Source organism: Euprymna scolopes, chromosome 31, assembly GCF_053919585.1.
Source record: "Euprymna scolopes isolate OS-2025 chromosome 31, ASM5391958v1, whole genome shotgun sequence".
NCBI classification, from domain to species: domain Eukaryota; kingdom Metazoa; phylum Mollusca; class Cephalopoda; order Sepiida; family Sepiolidae; genus Euprymna; species Euprymna scolopes.
The window spans coordinates 27,705,738-27,728,555 of record NC_136512.1 but is presented as its reverse complement, the minus strand read 5'-3'; positions in this window follow the sequence as shown (position 1 = coordinate 27,728,555).

Sequence of the window (22,818 nt, the reverse complement as noted above, 5' to 3'; positions counted from 1 at the left end):
ATATATATATATATATATATAGATAGATAGATAAAGAGAGAGATAGATCGGCAGAGAAAGAAAGAGAGGAAGACGGAGAGAGAGAGAGAGAGAGAGAGGGAAATAAAAAAGAACAAACCGAGTTGTGTTCCTCAAAGTTTCGTTTTTATTTCGAGACTTCCTCTGGACTAATAAAGATGAACCGATGATCAACGCATAATTCGGTTTCTTCCTTTTTATTTCTCTATTTTGTCGGAAGACTATTTCCATTATTCTCATCATATATATATATATATATATATATATATATATATATATATATATATATATATATATATATATATGCGAAATAGTATATATATACATGCTAAAATAGTAAATATATATATATATTGCTTTATTATATATATATTGATATATATGCATATATTTATATATTTTTTATATATATCTTGCTTAATTATATAATTATATATATATATATATATTAATATATACATTTATATATATGTTGCTTAATCTATATATCTATAAAAGTGAACGTGTCTGTCTGTCTGTCTGTCTGTCTGTCTGTGTGTCTGTGTGTCTGTCTGTCTGTGTACATTTCCCTACGCAATAACTCTGTCAATTTGTAGTCTATAGACTCGAAATTTGATATACATGGTACTGAGATTTGGGAAAATCGATGTGACGGGTGTCAGCCAGAAATTTGGCTGTTAAGGGGTCAAATTTCAACGATTTGACCTTTAAGAACTCTACCAAACTCCTCCGACAATTTTGGGTCTAGACACTTGAAATTTTAGATATAGGTTCCTTGAACATGGATCTAACTTAATAAAGTAATAGGAGCCCGAAACAATAAATTTTAAGGGGTCATAATAGGGGTCAAAGTTTTAAAAAATTAACCATTTTTTTTTCTTTTTTTGCTTTTTTTGTACAGCATACACCTCCAAACACCCGAGCAACGCCGGACACCCCTGCTAGTTCTATATATATATTGTAATGCTTAGATGCATGTACTTCCTCTTAAAATTAAGTGCTTTTTCTTCTGATGAGTTAAGGGCGAAATAAAATCATTGATTCATATTATATAATAATTAAACGCAATATTTTGCGCTACGAAACAGGCGCTCTCAAGAATTGTCCATGTCAAACATGCTTGAAGGAATAAACCGTAAGATGGTCACCTTCTTGAAATAAAGAATATAGAGTTTTATTATTTATTTGTTATATGCTTTGGAATTACACCGAACATCGTGAATTAAGGGATGGGTATGAATAAAAGGTGAGATACGATTGAAGAAACATAATTTCACACTCACACACACACATACAGATATATATATATATATATATATATATATATATATATATATATATATATATATAATATTGTTTTCTTTATGAAAGCGATTATTTTCGCATTCGTTTGTTTTTTGTGAGGATTCTGATTCCGAATTTAGCTGGCCAATGAAACGAGTGAAGTTTCACGGACAAGAAATCAATAGCGAAACAGTGCAGAAGAAATCCGATGGGTATCAACGCTTCTTTTTTTTTTTTTTTCCTTCTTTAATATTTTTTCGATTATCGAATCATCCTCGTCTAGGTCGGCGCTGATTCTTCCTCTGGCAACGCATCAATGCTCCAGTGAACTCCTTTAGCCCGCGGTGATAGCGTGGTGGTTTCATCTCGTCAACATTGATTCGTGCGCCTCACACGACGACGTACTTCTGGCTACCCGTCGTGAATTCGGTAAATTTGTGGCGCTGCGCCCTGCGCTCATTCACTTTCTACTGTTGCGTAGGAGAATCTACGTTTTATTAGATCATCTTTTTTAAAAACGCCGTAAATGTACATGATAATGAAAAAAAGAAGAATATTTAAGAGTTGGGGCTACTTTCGATCATAAATTTTCAATTATAACTAGCAAGGGGCCCCGGCCTTATCCGGTCGTAAAATACGTTTTAATATGATACTTTAATTCACGCATATTTCGTATTTATCATTCTGGGCTCAATTATTTCATATTAAATTGTACCCAAAAATATAGTCATGATTTTGAAATTAAAAAAAAAAAAATGATTTTGCTGCAATCAGTTAGAATCGAAATCGACACCAAAACATAGCACAACATACTTTCAAGATCGAAACAGTGTCAAAAAGTTAAGGAAAGACGGAAGTTTATCACGGTTGGTCTGTGAAGTTTATTAAATACAAGCTGGTTTCCATGACAACAATGATTTTGATAGGCAAGATGCCAACGTAGATTCCATGAAGAAAGCTTCTTTCTTAGAACTGCACGCTTGTGGAACTCTCTTCTATTTACCTGCTTTCCAGCTGACTAAAATATGGCCGTCTTCAAGTTGAATGTAAACAAGTTCTTGATAAGCCATTACCCTTGGGTAATCCAATTTACCAAATTTCTCTGCATAATCATTAAACATATGCACATTAACATCTCTAGGTGTTTTTATTAGTTGTTTTTTTGGCATCTAGTATTCGTTCCCATAGTTGAGCCTCTTTCGTTATTTCAGGTCCATCATAAACAAGTTGCGCAAGTATTCCCTAAATATTTTCGATTAAATTTAGATCTGGACTTTTTGCAGGCCATTCCAAATTAGTCATAATCACTTTCGCCATCCATTTTTCATGGGCTTTGTACACATGGATGCTGCAATTGTCTTGCTGTAGAACGAAATCATTCCCCATCTTTCTTCTTATCCTTGGTAGATCTTTCTCGTCCAGCAATTGTTCTGTCATCCTTTCAGCCACTCCAACCATATATTTCCATTAGCAAAGATCATATCCCAAACCATAACTCCTCTAGTCTGTCGTTTGTTCAGTACAACAGGCTCAGCGCTTCTCGACCAAGTACAGCATCCATCGGGCCGATCAAACTTGAAACGCTTCTCATCAGTAAATATAATCTTCTTAAAGTCAACATGCTTTGTTAACCACCTTTTAGCACTCTCCAGTCTTACTCCTTTGTGTTTTCTTGTTAGTGTAATTTTTTTCTTGGCCCTAGCATACTTCAAACTAATCCTAGACAGCGTTATTTGTACTGTTAGGACATTTGCATCCAATTCAAATTTCTCTTTCACTTTTCTTCCTGGGACTTTTTCTTCAGATGCATAAAGCCGTGTCACAGTCCTCTTCATTCTCCTTTCAGTCGTCTTGCCAATTGATCTTTTCGATCCTCTCTTCTTTTTCCGCTCGGAGTTTGTCTTCAGTATGTATTCGACCGTTGATTTCGACATGTTTAAATCCATGGGAATCCCTGTGATGCTGCGGCCACCTTCCCGCTTCTTCCGTGCCAAACAAACGACTTCTTTTGAATGCATTTTACCTAATTAAAATTAATTGATTTGCCAGTAGAATAGAACAGATAATTGATTATAATGATGACAGCTAAATGTATAAGCAGAAAATTGCATGCAGCAACATATACATTTTCATTCCCCAACTACGCACTTACAATCTCAAGAGTTTTGGCCACTAGTAACCACCTGGAAGTAGTTTTTTGAAAGTGTCCGAAAAAATATTGTCGGGCCCCTGTATAATAACTGGTATGATTGCTTGCATTGAAAACTTTGAATTTTTTCAACACTGATATTAGTTTTCTCAGATGTTGTGTGTGGGGTTATTGGAATCTTCTAGTTTTTGTGCAACACATGGCAGATTAATTGAACTCTTCTAGATATTCGAAGTCCTGAAATTCGATTAGCATGCTATTCGAGAAGACACACACACACACACACACACAAATATATATATATATATATATATATATATATATATATATATATATATATATATATATATATATAGGGTGACCCTAAAAATGTATACAGACTTTAAATAATTTGAAACAAGATGTTTTTTTCTTTGCAGATAAAATTCATCGATCTTAATGATGGCAGTTAGGCTAAGCTTTGAAGAAATTTGATTCTAAAATCCTACTGGAAGCATAAAAACGCTGTTGAAGTGCAATGACAGTTTAGGAGTATGTGTATATATATACACACACACACACACATATATATATATATATAAAGAGAGAGAGAGGGGTAGGGAGAGTGAAAGATAGAGAGAGCGCGAGATGTTATTTGTTTGTTTTTGCGATACTTTTGGTAATGAATGTGCATTTTTACCTAAATGCCAGTTGGGAATACTTATCCCTTTGACCAATTTGGTAACCTCCAAAATGGGGAGCGGCATATGTGTTATTTGTAAAATATAATTATAACTTATATATATATATATATATATATATATATATATATATATATATGTATATACAGACACGTCAGAAAAGAATATACACCTATAGAAACATTTTATGTTAAGAACCATATTCATAGGACCAAATATTAAAAAAACCAAAAGTTCACAAATTAAATAACTAATACGTGGTTGACTTTCCTTGAGCTGTTTTTATTCTTCTAGGCATCGCAGGAATCAGTTGACTAATATAATCTTGAGGAATATTTTGCCATGTCGGTCGAAACATTGCTAAAAGTTCAGTTTTGGAAGATGGCTTCGTTTTCTTTTTGCAAAGGTTCCATTTTATTGTGCGCTAAAGGTTTTCAGTTAGGTTCAGATATGAGGTCTAACTTGGCCATGGAAGTTTGTTAATCCCATGTTGGGTCAACCAATGTTGTGTAGCAGAGTACTCGATAAAAAGAGAGTTAACCTCGTTCATTTTACCGCTTAAGAATATGTGTAGGAGTCCTTCATATAATAATGGACAATATTTAGCTGACTTTTTTTTACATGGAGGTCACTACTTATGAAGACCCGGAAGCCCCTCGGAGATAAAGGTTATTGCGTGTACAGTAATATGGGATAGTATCATAGTAATCGTTAGTATTGGAGATTTGATAAAGTGCCCTACTTAAGGGAGCGGTTCACTAGAAATTTGTTTATGTTGAAATTGAAGACACCCAAGTTGTAGTCAGATGGGAAACAGGCAAACGAAAGAGAGTTCCAGAGGCGTGGACTTCTAAGAAAGAAGCTTTGTTCATGGAATCTACGTTTTGATATAAGCAAGGATAAAGAGTGGGGAAAATTAATGACAGTGGTTTCAGATAGACGGGTGTTTCTCGTGAAAGATTGACGAGTGGGGACCATAGATTGGAGCTCAAACGAGCACCTGACATGGAAATAACGATAAAATAAAGACAGGCTCGCAACGTCTCTTCTGTGGGAGAGAAGTTGCAGGGAACAGAAAAGGGCATCCTTCACTAAGACACGAGGTCTATTTCGTACTCTGTCAAGGCAGAATAGGCTATTTTAGCAGCTCCTGCCTAGATGTGGCAGCAGTACTCCATCCTTGGACGTACTTGGCTTTTATACAGATAGAGAATTGCATCAGGGGTGAGATATCTTCTGGAGCGGCAAAAGGATCCCCCCCCATTTTCCCAGCGACTTTGGCAACAGACATGTGTGTGTTCCATTTCAGATCAGGAGTAAAGGTCAAACCCAGAAGCTTGTCAAAACATGGAGCCTCTCCTAGACGAGGGCCATCCATTTCAATTGATGCCAGCTGGGGATCAGAGCGTTAATTATGTAAAGATAAAAGCTTGCTTTTAGATGCATTAAAAGTGACCAGCCACTTCTTCCCCACTGTACCACGCGCTCAAGATTAGAGGAGATAGAATCAGAGAGAACTTTGTCATTTATGCCTTTGATGTGCATGACTTTCGTTTGGTTAGTAGCATGCTTCGAATTTTTAGATGCAATTTTTATGAGACACTCTAAGTTATTTCAGCACTATTCTTATATGTAAATATATTGATCTTAGGAAAATATTCACTTTAGTGTCTATTCTTTTCTGTCATGTCCGTATATATATATATATATATATATATATATATATATATATATATATATATATATATAATTATTTTCTACTATAATAATTTAATACCTACATACACTAGTGTTTCATCCTTTCGGGAATCTTCAGAGCAGGGTGTCATGATTAATACTAGTCAAACGATTCGAACCCCATATCCCGAGACATCTCTGGCTCTATTAGCGGAGACATAATCCATCTGGCTACCATTAACCGCTTGAAATAACTTTGAATTTAAACATCTTAATTTTAAATATATATATATATATATATATATAAAATTTATTTATAAAAACATTAATGGCTACATATGTGCATACATGTTTATGTAATCACCCGCGTTGGGGGATTACAGAAACATGTATGCATATATGTAGCCATTAATGTTTGTATAAATAAATTTAATATACCTGCTCTGTTCACTCATTGATCACTCTTTGGTAGACACATATTGTTTCATTAGATGTACTTCTATGATACTAAACTCTACTGGCTATATATATATATATATATATATATATATATATATATATATATATATTTCTTCTGTCAGTTAAGAGCATTTGAAAATGAAGATGGAAACGAATTTTAACATTTTAAAATGTGCTTTTATTGAAGACCTAATAACAGATCATAGGTTTTGGCAGAGGACATTTTTTTTAACCAAGTGCTGTCAAATAGCACAGTTATATCCAAAGGGAAAGGTTGTTTTCTGCAAAACTTCAAATTCAAGCAATATAACACTAGATAAGAAGCATCACAATGTGATATATGACAAAGACCTATAGGCGGGCAGATACAAAAAAAAGCAATGAAGCAAAACATTGCAATCTGGAAGAAGTCCGAAAGAACTGCACTCATTATTGATGTCACAGTCCCAAGCGACTATGGCATTAACAGAATTGAACGGGAAAAGATAGTAAAATATCAGTCCTTACTAATGCTTTAAAAACGACATGGTCTCTGAAAGAAATAAGCGTTATGCCGGTTATGTTCATAAATACTTGGAAGAAATCCCTGGAAGACCAACGTATGAAAAAAAAATACAGATATCAGCCATAAAGGAGACAACAATGTATCATCAAACGAGCCGTAGGATATGAATTTAAATCTTGATGGTATCAAGTGTTAGGTCCAGGAGGCAGCTCCTATTCTCTTAAAACAAGATGAGATAAAATAAAAACAACAAAAAGCTGTATTTGATCCAAATCAAACTGGTAAAACAAACAGATAATACTGAACTTAAGAAAAGGAATAGACATGATTAACAATGCTTCTATTAATCTTCTAGGCCTGTTTCTGAACAGTTTTTTCTTCGATAGCAACTTCAAATATATCGCTGATGTATAAGGATACACACACGAATATATATATATATATATATTCGTGTGCGTATCCTTATATATATATATATATATATATATATATATATATATATATATAAGGTGTCTCAATAAAAGGTATGCACTCTTTAAATTATCTCAACTTGCTGCATGAATACGCTATACCACGTTCACAAGAGATGTTTAGGAATATAGAATTACACTTCCAGCAATATGGAGCACTTCCCCACTATCTTCATGAAGTAGGAGCATATCTTGATAGTCACCTGCGAAACAGATAGGGATGATGTAAAACACAGGTTTCACGTTAGAAAACGAGCTACAATGAATGAGTTGAAAGCAACTATTAAAAGATGCGTCAACATACCAATTAAACTTATTAGGAACGTTTTCGATTCGATCAGTGAGCGTTGTAAGCTGTTCATGGACCACAATAGCCAATAATTTGAACACTTTCAAAAATTAACTCGTTTCTATATATTTTTCTATTTTGATGCGTGAAACTTTTCTTTCTTATAATTAATGTTGGTTTTATGGTCATTTAAAGAGTGTGTATACAATTTATTTGGACACCCTATATATATATATATATATATATATACATATATATACATATATATATATATATACATATATATATATTTAGTGGAGATGGTAATTAATAAAAACTGAAGAAAGTGCTCAATACTGTTGTAGAGCAACTATGCTTTTTATTTTTTATTATCGTATCTTTCTGTTAAGTTACATTATTGTTTCGGCTACACACTATATATATATATGTGTGTGTGTGTGTGTGTGTGCGCGTGTGTGTGTAATTTTATAAAGTTCAAATTATTGATCAAAGCAAATCTAATCTTAGAACGTGTATTATGTACTGTTGTAATAGTTGCGAGGGGCGTGCAATAAGTAATGCCCCTGACCCACTTCCCATAGTAGTAGAGCAACGAAACTTGGCACAGTTATTAGTCCTTCTCTACATAGCAACCATCCAGAGTAATGTATTTCTCTCATCGTTTGATGCAGCTCTGAAGACCATTTTTGTAGAACACCCCAGGTTGGTCCTCCAACCACAACGTGACTTCAGAAAACAAGGCTGCATCACATGGGAAACACTTTCCTTTCAAAAACAACTTCATGGCTGGGAAGAGGTGAAAGTCAGAGGGTGCAAGGTCAGGAGAGTAGGGGCATGGGGGAGGATTTCATAACCACACGCCCGTGCTTCTGATCTGGGTACATGAGAGTTGTGGACTGGAGCGTTGTATTGCAGGAGGAAAGTGATCTTGCCCCGCCTCTTGATTTTGATAGCTTCCCTTAATTTCCTCAAAAGTGAAGCATAATAGGCTCCTGTAATTGTGGCCCCTTTGACAGGAAATCTGTCATCACTACTCCCTCTTGGTCCCAGAAGACTGTGAGCATGACCTTGCCAGCGGAGGGCTGCACACTTGCCTTTCTTGTGAGGTGGTGATTCCAAGTGCTTCCATTGCATTGACTGGGCTTTGGTCTCTGGATCATAGTGATGTACCCAGGTTTCATCCTGTGTAATTAGTCTTTTGAAAAACTTTGACTCATCTTCTTGACACATCTTCAAAATCATCTTCAAGCACTCGACGCGTTCTCGCTTCTGGAATGGTGTGAGCAACCTGGGAATCCATCTGACAGAAACCTTATGCATATACAAATGGTCATGAATGATAGTTTCCACAGACCCTGTACTAATCTTGGCATCTTGGGCTATTTGGCGAATAGTAATGCGCCGATCTTCCAAAATGGCAGCCTGAACTTGACGGACAGATGCCTCATCAATGGCAAAAGAGAGGCGACCAGGTTTGGGAGCTGTTTCCACAGACTTCAGGCCATTTTTGGATTCACGATGCCAGCGTTTTACAATGTCATATGATGGGGCATTATCACCATCAGTTTCTTTCATTTCATCAAAAGTCTCCTGTGGTGTGCGTCCTTTCAAATACAAAAACCGGATCACTGCTCGACATTCAACAGGCTCCATTTCACACCTGACTCAGTTCAAATACCTGTAAAACAGAAACCACAATTAGTTCAGAGCTGTAATTTGTCACATGACCGGTAGATATATAAACCATTGCACATTTCAGCTAGATCAGACAACTGGAAGTGTGTCAGGGGCATTATTTATTGCACGCCGCTCGTATGCTGGTAAATCTGCGTACCATTTAAGCCATTTTGCGATGATGCATAACCGTATCTAAAATTTTGTTAGCTCAAATCTGCAACCTCTGTATCGCAGACGTAGTATTACTACTTTTTCTTATGGCATGTATTCTTCAAAACTTTGTGAACTATTCTTCAGTTTCTTTTTATTCAAGCTGTTTTACTAGTTAGTCTTGTGATATCTATCAATTCTCTGTTTACGTACTTCTTTGCAATAAAGTTTCCTATTCCAGTTGAACTATCTTGCTCCTGATTGTTTCCAAACTACCTTTTTACCTAATCTTTTTTACCATTTGCGATTATCATCTTCCGTAATTGTAAGTTCCTCATACCAAGTGTTTTCGTGTCATAAATATGCTGTGATTTCCATACAGAAAGATAATTATTTATTTATTTATTTATTTATTGAAGACTATTATCCTCATCTTTCTTAGACATTCTTTCACGACATTTCGGCCAACTATTTCGCTGGCCTTCGGGGCCCGTGGCGCAGTTGATAGAGACGTTGAATCTGTACGGTTCCAGGAGAGAATTGTCTGAAGATAGCGGTTTAAAACCTACGCAAAGCCGGCCAGAGGCTTACTTGGCCAATGGTGAGACGACAACAACTACGGATGGCAGTAATTGCTGAGAATACAGTTAGGAGATTCGGAGTTGTCACCTGACGAAGGCCAGAGGAATAGTTTGTCGAAACGTCGTGAACCAACATCTAAGAAAAATGAGGATAATAGTCCGCAATCAATCAATAAATTAATAAATAATAATCATATTAATAATGAATTCCAATTAACTAATATAGAAAAACAATACTTTTACAGAAGAGCTCAATATATAGTTCCCACACTGACATCACAGTGTGCACTTATTATTATTGGTTCTATAGACACACGGCGGTCCTTATCCATAACGTTCCAGGATATGACCTTAAACTATATCCAGTTGTAAGGCCCCAGCTTGTGGGCTTTGGGGAGTGCGGAGCTACCCTTTAATTGGTATTGCTCCCAGGTCCACTCTGGCCCGGAGTGGTAGTATCTATAAGGGCCCAACTATGTGTTAAATAGAGACCGACTTTAAAACAACTAATATATTCTATTTAAACAATTCTTCACAGTCTTGGATTCGGCATTATATAACCTGAAAATGGTTGATATGCCGTAAAACAAAACAAAAAAAAACAACCAACCAACCAAGCTTATCCATAACATTCTTTATTTAGCCAATCAACTCTGATGTTCTGAATTCGTTACTCCTCCTACACAGCTAATCATCCCACATAGACTCCCTCCATCCCTCGAATCTTTTATGGCACTCCAAAAACTGATGCTCGATTCATGCAAGATGGTGCAAAATCAGTCTGAAGCATTCCATACGTTTCTCTAACATTTTCACCAAATTTAAAAAAAGAATCTTATTGTATATCTTTCTTCTAAAGTATCCTCACGTCCAAATTGAATCTTTGAAATTATATGCTGTGACAATCAGGCTTTAGTAAGATTTATTCCAATTCCTACCTTAGCTGTTTAATTGATCCTGAAATCATAAAACTTGGTCAGTTATCTCATAAGATGTATCGCATTAGCCTACTAAATTTTCAAGAATCTACAGCAATTTATAATGCCTAAAAAGAAACAAATCTAGAAACTTATTTATGGCACCACGTATGTTATGTTTTAGGAATACATTTTATATAAACATAATAAATTTATCTTTTAATGCTCTCCTGTATGCTTATAAAAAGAAAATTTCGACTTCATCGAAATATCTATAAAACAACAACGTTATAGATAAGGACCGCGTCATAAAATAGCAGATATTTTAACACTTATTTCATTGTGAACATTTTCATTTTGAATGAACTGTGTTGTCGACTTGGCTGCAAACGGTCATCGAAACATCAATATTTTCAGTAGACTACCCTCAGTTTTTATAAAAAGCATCTACATTTTATATTACTGTTTTTTGGTACCCCAACAAAAGGAGGGTGGGCAAGTACATTCACCTTTGTCTGTTCGTCCGTTCGTCCGTTCGCACATTTCTCAATAACTACACCTTGGAATTTTTTGAAATTTTGCCCAAACATTAAACATGATATGAATAAAAAAAAGTTACAGAACGGATTTTCGGGAAAAAAACTCTAGGGGTGCCTTTCGGGTTAAAACGGTTAAAGTTGACAGTTAAAAAAAAATTGATGCCTTGGATTTTTATTAAACTTTCTAAAAAGTTGTAACTACCTAAATTCTCACCTCTTTTAGGGTCATTTTGGGACTATTTAACCATATGTGTCCAAAATTTTCTGTGCATGTCTAAGCAGTTTTGTAGTGTGCTGAACACAAATGTAACTTTTGTGCTAAACGGGGGGGGCGTGAAAATGATGGACTTAGTCATTTCTTTTTTGTATGGTGCAGAACTCAAATTTATATATATTAAGGCCTAAAACTGAACCGTTTGTTCATTTTCCCCAGGATTTGATGTCCCCTGGGGACTTTTGGGCTAAATAGGGGAGGCAAATGCTAAGCTTAGTCATTTTTTATGCCTCGTTAACTGCGCACTCACAGGGGACCATGTACACTTCCCTTGTTTTTTATCTTATCATTTTGAAGATGCCAAATATTAACACGCTAGCTCATACTTTCCAAATAAAGAGATCCTTTTAAGATTTAAACCGCACATTTCATTGCAATTGTTGGAATTCTCTTTCATTTGTTTCACAGGGTATATTTTCACGGCAGTTTTCGATCCTTTTTTTTAAGGAACGAGTTTCCTTAGTCTGTCTGCGGGTTCCAAATTATAGCTAAAATTTTGTAAACCTTTTTGATTTCACAGGGTGTTGCGAATTAAGTATTAGAGTATCCGTTAAATGTACCGTTAGAGATTAATGGGAGATTAATAGCAATAAGACATTATAATACCACATTTACTCTAGAATTTTTTTCAGGAACTACTGAGCCGATCTGGTTTTCATTAACGTTTCTGATGAGAAAGTACACCAGACAAAGTATTAAGAGATGTGACAATTGAAAGCAAAATATTGTGTTTAATATGAATTTATATTTAATGCTATAATTAACTTAACTTTGACTATGTTTAAATAATTTAGTATTAGCACTCATTCTAACCCAATGAACTTAAATTTTTGCCCGATTTTAATAGATAAGCTCAAGTTTATATATATATATATACATACATATATATATATATATATATATGTATATACGTGTGTGTGTGTGTAGAGGGGTGTCTCTGACACCATCTAATCAGTAGATAGAATAGTAGATAGAAGTAAAAGTCAATATTGGCTTCAAAAAGTGATGGGGAAGGAAGAAATGAAAGTTAAGTGAAAGTAGATCAATCTTATAAAATAGAGAATGTAATTGATTGCCGTTGATATTTGGGCGGGTTTTATAGAACAATGAATTGACGCAATTGATTTGGAAGAACAGATTCTTACTGATTAGGATGTTGATTAATGGCCGAACTGAAATGGAATTTGATTAAAATATTATAGAAGCGAATAAACAAGAAAGCAGCTAGAATAAAGAGAAATAGGAAAAGGGAAAAACAATCATAAGAATAGAAAATATGAACAATTCATGAATGGATATATATATATATATATATATATATATATATATATATATATATATAATATAGCTGTATGTCTCCGGCGGCTCCTAGACTTATGTACGTCGTGATAGCATATATATATATATATATATATATATATATATATATATATATATGTGTGTGTGTGTGTGTGTGTGTGTGTGTGTGTGTGTGTGTGTGTGTGTGTGTGTGCTATGATATCATTATTAAAAAACATACAGACAAACAGACAGGAATACGGTTGGGAGAGATGCTATTCTAGCGGCTCTAATGAGTTGAACTATAAAGAAACAGTACTGTATGTCGATGACTTCAAATATATTTAAACTTCCCCCCTCTTTGGGTAGAGCACTACTTAGTTGGCTGAAAATTGCGAGGCTCGCTGTTTGTTTATAAATAAGGTGTCTGAGCACTATAAAAGTGGTGGACGAATGTTTGTTTAAAATAGACATTTGTGGAGGTTATTTGAGAGCGCCGCTCCCGTGGGTCGATGAGTAGAATTGCCGATTGTCAACGCGATAGTCCATAAGTTCAATCCTCGGCTTGTGAGAGCTGCTAGTCTGACAGCACTCATGAATTATTATACAACGAAACAGTACTGTATGTCGACGACTACAAATATATATATATATATATATATATATATATATATATATATACACATATATACATGTTTGTTTGTGTGTGTGTAAGTGACATAGGTGCTCTATCTATCTGTCTCAGAAACGGTCTCCACGTACTACGTACTTGAAATTTGATATATAAACGATTTGAATCTGTTCAACATAATCTCAAATTATAGTATAACGGTACTTGGTATGCCTAAGTCGACTGAAAGGCCTCGTTTACGCATGCACATCATCTACAATTAAGTTTACGCATATATATGTATATATATATATATATCATATATATATACATATATATATATTTATAATTATATATCTACCATGTTGAATATATATATATATATATATATATATATATATATATATATATAATTACTTACTTATATATCTACCGTGTTGGAATGATATAAGGGATATCTCTAGAGAAGATCCTAATTTACCTCATGTGTGCTTCCGGGTTTCACTTGCTTACACCACTTAATTTATATTTGCCCTCTATCGGCCCCATAACAGCGGAGTTACTATCTTTAAGAGTATGTCTGAGAAAATAGACCACATCCTGTCTGCACATCCCTCGGCTAACATCCACATTTGTGGTGACTTCAACGTCCATAACCTGGAATGGCTAACCCACCGAAATAAAACAGATGATGAGGGGAGGTTCTGTCATGATTTTCCCATTGCTTTTTACCTCACTCAGATAGTTCGCGAGCTCACCCGTGTGCCCGATACTACAGGTCAATATACAAGCCTCCTAGACCTTTTTATCTCAACTTCACCTGAGCTATGTTCATGTTCCGTTCTTTCTCCTCTAGGATCCTCCGACCACTCCGTTGTATCAGTTAAGATAAAAATGAATGTAATAAGTCCCCAGATGTACCCCTCAACCGTACTGTATACTGATACTCTATGGGTGACTGGGATAGCTTCCGTACATTCATATCTGATCTACCTCTGCATTCCATGTTTAAAAAGGATGTGTTCTCTATAGTATCAGACTTCACCGAATGGTTAATTGTAGGCTTAGACCGATTCATACCATCTAAAAAAAAATCCAACAAAAACCCAACAACCAGCCAGGGTTGTCCCCAGAATGTGCTGCTGCCATCGCGCACAGAAATCACTTTTCTCATAGCTACCAACGTAATAGATGCAATGAGACTAAAGCTGCTTTCAGGAACGCCAGCAACCATTGTAAAAGAGTAATAAAAATGCAAGAGAGCTATATGCCCAGTCTGTTAAATCCAAAGTCGCTGATCAGCGGCTTGGTTCCCACCAATTTTGGCAAATAACAAATAGGATCCTGAACAGAAGTGTGTGTTCTATCCCAACTATTATCAATGGACCTGAGGTCATCTCGTCAGCATCAGACAAGGCCAAACTATTTGCCAAGAAATTTGCAGCTAATTCTACCCTATACGACGAAGGCCATCAACTCCCCATATTTCCTCCTATAATACAGAACACGCTAGGTAACATACAAATATCTCTGCATGAGGTCGCCAAGCTAATCAAGAACCTTGATTCCAGTAAAGCAACTGACCCTGACGACATCCCAATTATAGTGTTAAAAAAGCTTCAACCAGTACTTGCTCCCATACTTCCGAAACTCTTTTAGCGTTGCCTTAAGAAGTGCTTTCCAACACCCTGGTAAACCTCATCATTATGCTCTGTATTTAAGAATTCAGGTGATAAGTCATCTCCCTCTCAGACTAATAAGTCTCCTGTGTGTCATGAATAAGTTTCTGGAATCCGTATTAAATAAAGAAATAGTCAATCACCTCAGCAGAAATAACCTTCTTAGTCACACGCAATATGGGTTTCCATTCTGCAAGATCTACTGCAGATGTGCTAACGGTTATATCTCATAGGATTAAGAATCCCTTGACAAAGGCTTCCTTTCTAGGGCAATTGCTCTTGACATATCAAAGGCCTTCGACAAGGTATGGCATAAAGGCCTACTTCACAAGATTTCCAGCAACGGTATAACTGGAAATGATTTTTCTATCATTAAATCATTTCTTTTTGATAGGCTCATAAGAGTAGTGGTCGATGGACAAAAATCAGAGGTCTGCAGTATTAATGCTGGAGTTCCTCAAGGGTCCATCCTGGGCCCAACTCTCTTCCTGATCAACATCAATGATCTCCCTAAACACATATCTATCATTCGTAGACATCTATGCTGATAACACAACCATCTACGGCAACACATCAAAGGCTGTTAATGACAAAGTTCTCTTTGATTCTCTCTCCTCTGATCTCGAGCGCGTGGTTCAGTGGGGGAAGACGTGGCTGGTTACCTTTAATGCACCCACAACCAAACTCCTATCCTTACATCATCAACTCTCTGATCCCCATCTGGCATCAACTGAAATGGATGGCTCTCGTCTAGGAGAAGCCCCATGTTTTGACCAGCTTCTGGGCTTCACCTTCACTCCTCATCTGAAATGGAACACGTACATCAAGTCTGTTGCCAAGGTCGCGGGAAAGATGGTGGGATCCTTCTACCTCTCCAGAAGATATCTCACTACTGATGCAATTCTCTATCTGGATAAAAGCCAAGTACGTCCAAGGATGGAGTACTGCTGCCATATCTGGGCAGGAACTGCTAAAAACAGCCTATCCTGCCTTGACAGAGTACAAAATAGACTTTGTGGCTTAGTGGGGGATGCCCTTTTCTCTTCCCTGCAACCTCTCTCCCAGAGAAGAGACGTTGCCGGCCTATCTTGGTTTTATCGGTATTTCCATGGCGGGTGCTCGGCTGAACTCCAATCACTGGTCCCCCGTTGCCAATCTTTTACGAAAAACACCCGTCTAGCTGAATACACTGTGAAAATTATTTCCTCACTCTTATCTCCGCCTAAATCAAAACGTAGATTCCATGATCAATGCTTCTTTCGTAGAACTGCACGCCTGTGGAACTCTGTTCCGTCTGCCTTCTTCCAACCTGACTACAACCTGGATGTCTTCAAGTCCGACATAAACAAATTCCTGATCATCCGCCCCCTTAAGTAGACACTTTATTACATCTCCACACTAACGTACTGTATTTGCAATAACCCTTATCCCTGAGTGGCTTCCGGACCTTGATAACTGGTGACCACCTTGTAAAAAAAAGCAAAAGAAACTCGTCTAAATAATAAAAAAAATAAATGGAAGAGAGATGGAACTGGACCAATTAGAGAAAGGTATATTCTTACTAGAGCTTGGATTACAGCATATTGTTTTCATTTTTTTGAACCTGGGGTAACTATCCATTGATGTCTCATATGTTTTAATATAGAGTGATTTGCTTCGTGGTTAATTAACTGTGTCTTACTGTGTCGAATATTTACTCTAGAGTCCAAACACTAAAGAAAAACATTCTATTGTCCTAGCCCTAATTATTACACAACATTATAGAAATGTGTTTTGATAGAGCCAACGCATAAACTATTTTGAACTAGAGGAATTTATTAGCATCCACACGAGAGCAATATGTGACACAAGATCGTTTTTAATATGGGGAAAACCAGACCGTCCAAAATGGGCACGTTAGCAGTAGTAAAAAAATGAAATTGCCTAATTATAGAAGGGTTTCCTCTTTATTGAATAAGGACAAATTAACAAGTTTAACAACTAAACAGATACTATACTTGCATCTTAATTCGAAGCCCAGATAAATTAATTTTGACTTTGACATTGTGAAATTGGACGTGTCGAAATGTTAAGAAAATAATTATATATTTTTTATATTCTTTTATGTTCGCCGCCGCCGCCGCTGCCAACAACAACAACAACAACAACAACAACAACAACAACAATGAGCATAATAATAATAATAATAATAATAATAATAATGATAATAATAATAATAATAACAATAATAGTAATAATAATAATCGATGTGTCAAGGAGGATGGAAAGACCAAGGAGAGAAATCACTGACCGGAGCTTCACTGGATGGTGCTGTTGATTAAGTTTTTGAAGTTGGCTATTGTGTATCGTTTAAGCCATTTGCTCTGAAAATTAAAAGGCAAGAATTTAAGCAAGTTTTTTTTTCGAGAGTTAAAATCTGGGATGCCTTGTAAAAAGATTGGATAAAACAGACGCTTTGTTATCTTCTTCTATATATATATATATAAAGTGCCAAATGTGTGTGTGTTTGTATGTCTACCAAAAACTTTCGGCACGAGATCGTTATCCTTTTAAAGATCGACATCTCGGACGACAAATACCGACAACTTGGCCCCCAAAATTAATTACTTCACTCCTAAACTCGGCCTCTTTTGTACAAAGAGCGGTCGGTTTTTGCGTCGTCATTTTTGTAAGTCATCCGCACCGCTCAACGCTGTCCACTTCTGGTCGGACGATGGAGATATCAACAAAGACGTCGCTTTTTGTTTTCCTCCTCGCGTTTCGAGTTCGAGCCTGCCTGCCTACTACCACTTCTTTTTCTCTCTCGCCACCCCAACTGTTTACTGTTGTTTTGCCTTCCCACGCTCGCTACTAACAATTTACTAGTGTAACCCTATCTCCCGGGTTGGTTACTCAACCCAGGCAACGCCGGGGAACCTCACGACTTTGCTACTTTTATTTTACTACTCTCTTTATAACCCACCCCCCGGATTTCCTTACTACACATTCATAAACCTGGGCAATGCCAGGTACTTCCGCTAGTCTTTAATAAAGATAACAGGGAGCGTCTGTTTTATCATAACTTTTTAAATATATTGTAAAAATTGAAAATGTCAAAAAAAATCTTTAATAATATTCATTAATATATACATACATACACAGATATATATATATATATATATATATATATATATATATATATATGTGTGTGTGTGTGTGAGAATGTGTGTGTGTGTGTGTGTGTGTGTGTGTGTTGAGTACACTGTACACATTTCTTCAAATATTTAAGTATATCCTTTCATGGGACAACACTGAAAAAGTGATTTTTGACACAGTACAAATTAGTCTGTCTGAAGCATATATAACATAATTAATCTATTTCCCCCTCCAAATAACTCAAAATAGAGCCATATAAAGCTAAATCCCAACCAACAAAAGTGAGTACACCCCTTATGAAAAGTTGGCAATATTACCATACAACATGTCAATTCTCAATATTTTGTGTGGCCACCATCATTATCCAAAACTGCTTTTACTCTCCTGGGCATGAAGTTTACCAAAGCTTCCCGTGTAGCCACTCGGATGCTCTTTCACTCTTCAGTTACGACATCGCCGATATGGCGAATATTTGAGACTTTGCGCACCTCCTCCTTCAGCTTGAGGATGTCCCGAAGATATTGTATTGGGTTCAAGTCTGGAGACATGCTTGGCTAGTCAATAACCTTTACCATCAGCCTCTTCAGTAAAGCAGTGGTTGTCTTGGATGTGTCTTTTTGGGCCATTGTCATGCTGGGACACTGCTCTGCGACTCAGTTTCTGGAGGGAGATGATCATGGTCTGCTGTAATATTTGACAGTACATGTTGGAGTTCATATTTCCCTCAATGAAATGTAACTCTCCAATACCTGCAACACGCATGCAGCCCCAAACCATGACATTCCCACCACTATGCTTGACTGAAGCCCTGATACACTTATCTTTGTACTTCTCACCTGGTAGCCGTCACACATGCTTAAGGCCATCAGAATCAAACAAATTAAATTTCGTCTCATCAGACCAAAGGACACGGGCTTTGTGGACATGCCTTTAGCAAACTGTTTGCGAGCTTTCTTGTGTATTGCCTTCAGAAGAAGCATCCGCCCCTCCCTAGGTGACAGCCATGCACAACAATGTGAAGAGTACAAAGATAAGTGTGTCATGCCTACAGCCAGGCATAATGGTTGAAATGTCATGGTCTGGATTTGCATGAGTGATGCAGGTATTGGAGAGTTACACTTCATTGTGAGAAACATTAACAGCACCATGTACTGTCGGTATAAGTGTGTGTGAAGAGCTTAATATTTATTTATTTAAGTGTACAAAAGGTCAGAAAAGCATTGGTACCGTCGGTTTCCAGCCCAACATAAGGGGGACCAGTTAATGATAAATCGTAAATAATGTTAGGCTCTCGTCAGCCATGTTGTTTCTGACCCTCTGTACATTTAAATATATATATATATATATATGTATATATATATATATATATATGAGCAAACAGTTAATAAAATATGTTAAAAAACACTTTGAAATGAGTTAAAAACATATTTAATCTGAAAAGGGAACACTAGATAAATGGATAGTCCTTGATCTGCGGAGTTTCGAATAAATACTCTCCTTCTGATCAGAGAGTAGGAATTAGCAAAATGCGGGATCGGATTTTGCATGCAGAAGTATTTGATGAAACAACAAGTAAGTCCAAGATCTTACTTGAAAACAAAATAAGTTAAGCAGAGGGAATATGGTAAAGAAAAAGGTGATTACACATGAATGGATAGATAAAAAATGGAAGATAAAAAATCCAGTGACGGTAAAATCCAAATGTAAAACTTCAAGAAAGTTAAAAGAATTTCCATTTGTACAAGTAAAATCCAAAGAAATCCCGTAATTGGAAGAAGATGGTCCATAATAATCCAAAGGCAGAAATCCATGGAATAATTCACAAACATGTGTACAAGGAAAACATTATTAATAAAAGAAAAATAAGATGTGCTTTTCACTCTACTTCCGAGACATAACTATAAATAAAAAAGATGTAGGAAGAAAAAGGAGAGAGAGAAAAAAATGATAAAGTTAAATATAAAATAAAGGGAAACGAAAGTCAAAACGACCCAGACAGGAAATGTTAAAGGCGCGAAAATATATATGGGGCAAAATAATATAGGTCAACTGAAATGTACAGGTTATCACTTAAAAAATGTCAGCAAGAGTTATTAAACGACACTAAAAGGAAAATAAAAAATAGAATATATATATATATGTGTGTGTGTTTATGTGTGTGTGTGTTTCTATGTGTGTTTTTCTTTATTATGTAATGTCTTTAGGGATCTTTTTCCAATAGTTTAAGAATAGTGATCCTGCAGAGTAACGTCCATTATAAGGCAGTATTTGTATGAAAATAATTCCGACTTAGACAAAATATTTTTCTCAAAAAGAATTACATTATATTCACCTTAACAACATAAGAATAAAAATATCGATGGTTTTACTTTGTAACACAGCGCGCACGCTCATAATGCAATAGCAGCTATTCACAATGAGCGAGCAGTGTGCGAGGTGACGTCACGGCGATGAACAAGGAAAAAAAGATGATGAAACGAGAAAAAACGTTGATCCTTGCAGTTAGAGACGGAAAATAAATAGACGTGTTACACACGTGGTCCTAGAGTGAGAGAAAAAAAGCGCGTCCTTAATCTGGTAGGAAAAAGACAGAGTACCACATGTTCTATACAGCGTAGTTTTGTTAAGCGCACAGAAGTAGAAGGAACCTTTTGAACAAGAGACACGGCTTAATTTTTTTTTATTAATACATGTAAATAAAATATATTGTTTTCCTAGAAAAAAGAGTGAGTCGAATTAATTTATTGACGTTGTTTCCTTGCGACTGTCTGCATACAACGTGTGAATCATAAAGGTGGACATGTACAAACTGCGGTTTATATCATAGATTTAGCTGTACTTATAAATTTCTTGCGAATATGAAGTAAGAAGGTCACTTTAATATGAGCTTCGAAGGTTTTTTTGACATTTATTGGCTGCCATTATAGAAAGTCCCTATACTCCGCAGCACCGAATAAATAAATGCACCGTAGGATACCATAGGTTGATATTGCTCTCAAAAATGTTTTTCTTGATGTATGCGTGAAGCAGGTGAGTGATTAGATTTGTGTATTCGCATATGTATTTTATGTATTAAAAAAACAACAACAACAAACGAGTTCAAATTGATTTTGCTCCAATAAGCAACTTCTGCGATGGATTCTTTTAAATGTGAAAAAAAAAAAACCTGAAAGGCGTAAGAATATCGATCCATTTAACAACATTACAAATTTCGATTAACAACAAAAGATTAAATTTTTAAGATATGTTGTTCATTTTTATTTCTATTTCTACGTTGAATTATTTGATACCACTTGTTTTGTTTTTGTTTTCTTTTTGTAATTGTTTTTATTGTTGTGAATTGCCTGCGCATGCGCTGTGAGTGATTTCCGTGTGAGGAATTGATTTTTGTTTGCTTGTTTTTGTCTCAGGCAAAGATGGCGGATGACGAGGCGAGAATTTAAGCGACACTTTGTAGATATCGGTCTGTTTTATATATAAAGCGAATCGCTTCTCTTGATAATTGGTTTTTTTTTTTTTTAATTTTTTTTTTTTTTTTTTTTTTTTTTTTTTTTTAAGCGATAAATGATTGTCGGTACATCGCAGACTTTGAAAAAAAAAATAACAATCTTAATGTCGGCACGAAGAAGTCGAGCAAAAAATGAAGAGTAAATGAGAGATACAATTGAAAGACGGTTGACTTATGATCATGATCATGTTGATCATGATGATCATGATGATGATGATCATCATCATCATCTTGTATTACATTATGACACGTGTTGAATATATTTTCAAACATGGACGAATAAATTGATCTATATCTGCACTTATTTGTTTCTATCCCTTGCTTATAATTTCATATCGTATTTTCCACAGATTTTCTCTTCTAACATATTATGCTACTTCAACTCTTCTATATCTACTAGCTAGAGGGGCGTAAAATACGCTTAAATATGATATTTAAATTGGTTCAGATTTCGCATATATTATTATAGAGTCGTCATTTCAAAAGTTTTAAAAAAAAAAGTATCCAGCTGCTATCAACTAGAATGGAAATGGAAACGGTAGCATTAAAATCCAGTGTCGTTACAACTGCACGAACGTGGCAAGCATTTAACCCAATTAAAAATTAAAAATAACCAAGATGAACGTACAAACTGTTCAATGATTTTTATTATTTTGATTCTTTCTTTTTTGAGCTCGTTAAAAACAATTTTAACCGGCTAAAGACCCATAAAAAACGGCCCGTGGAAAATATAATCATTTATGGCCACTAGCGCCGCTCTGCGACTTTTAGTTTCGGGGGAGATAGAGTCTGAGGATATGGAGTCGGTTAAACGGACAGACAGACAGACAGACAGACCGAAAGACAGTCTTACCGACAGATAGACATATAGCCGTTTATATATAAGATTAAAGCTAACACTCTTATCTATTAAATCATCAACAGCATCATAATCATTAT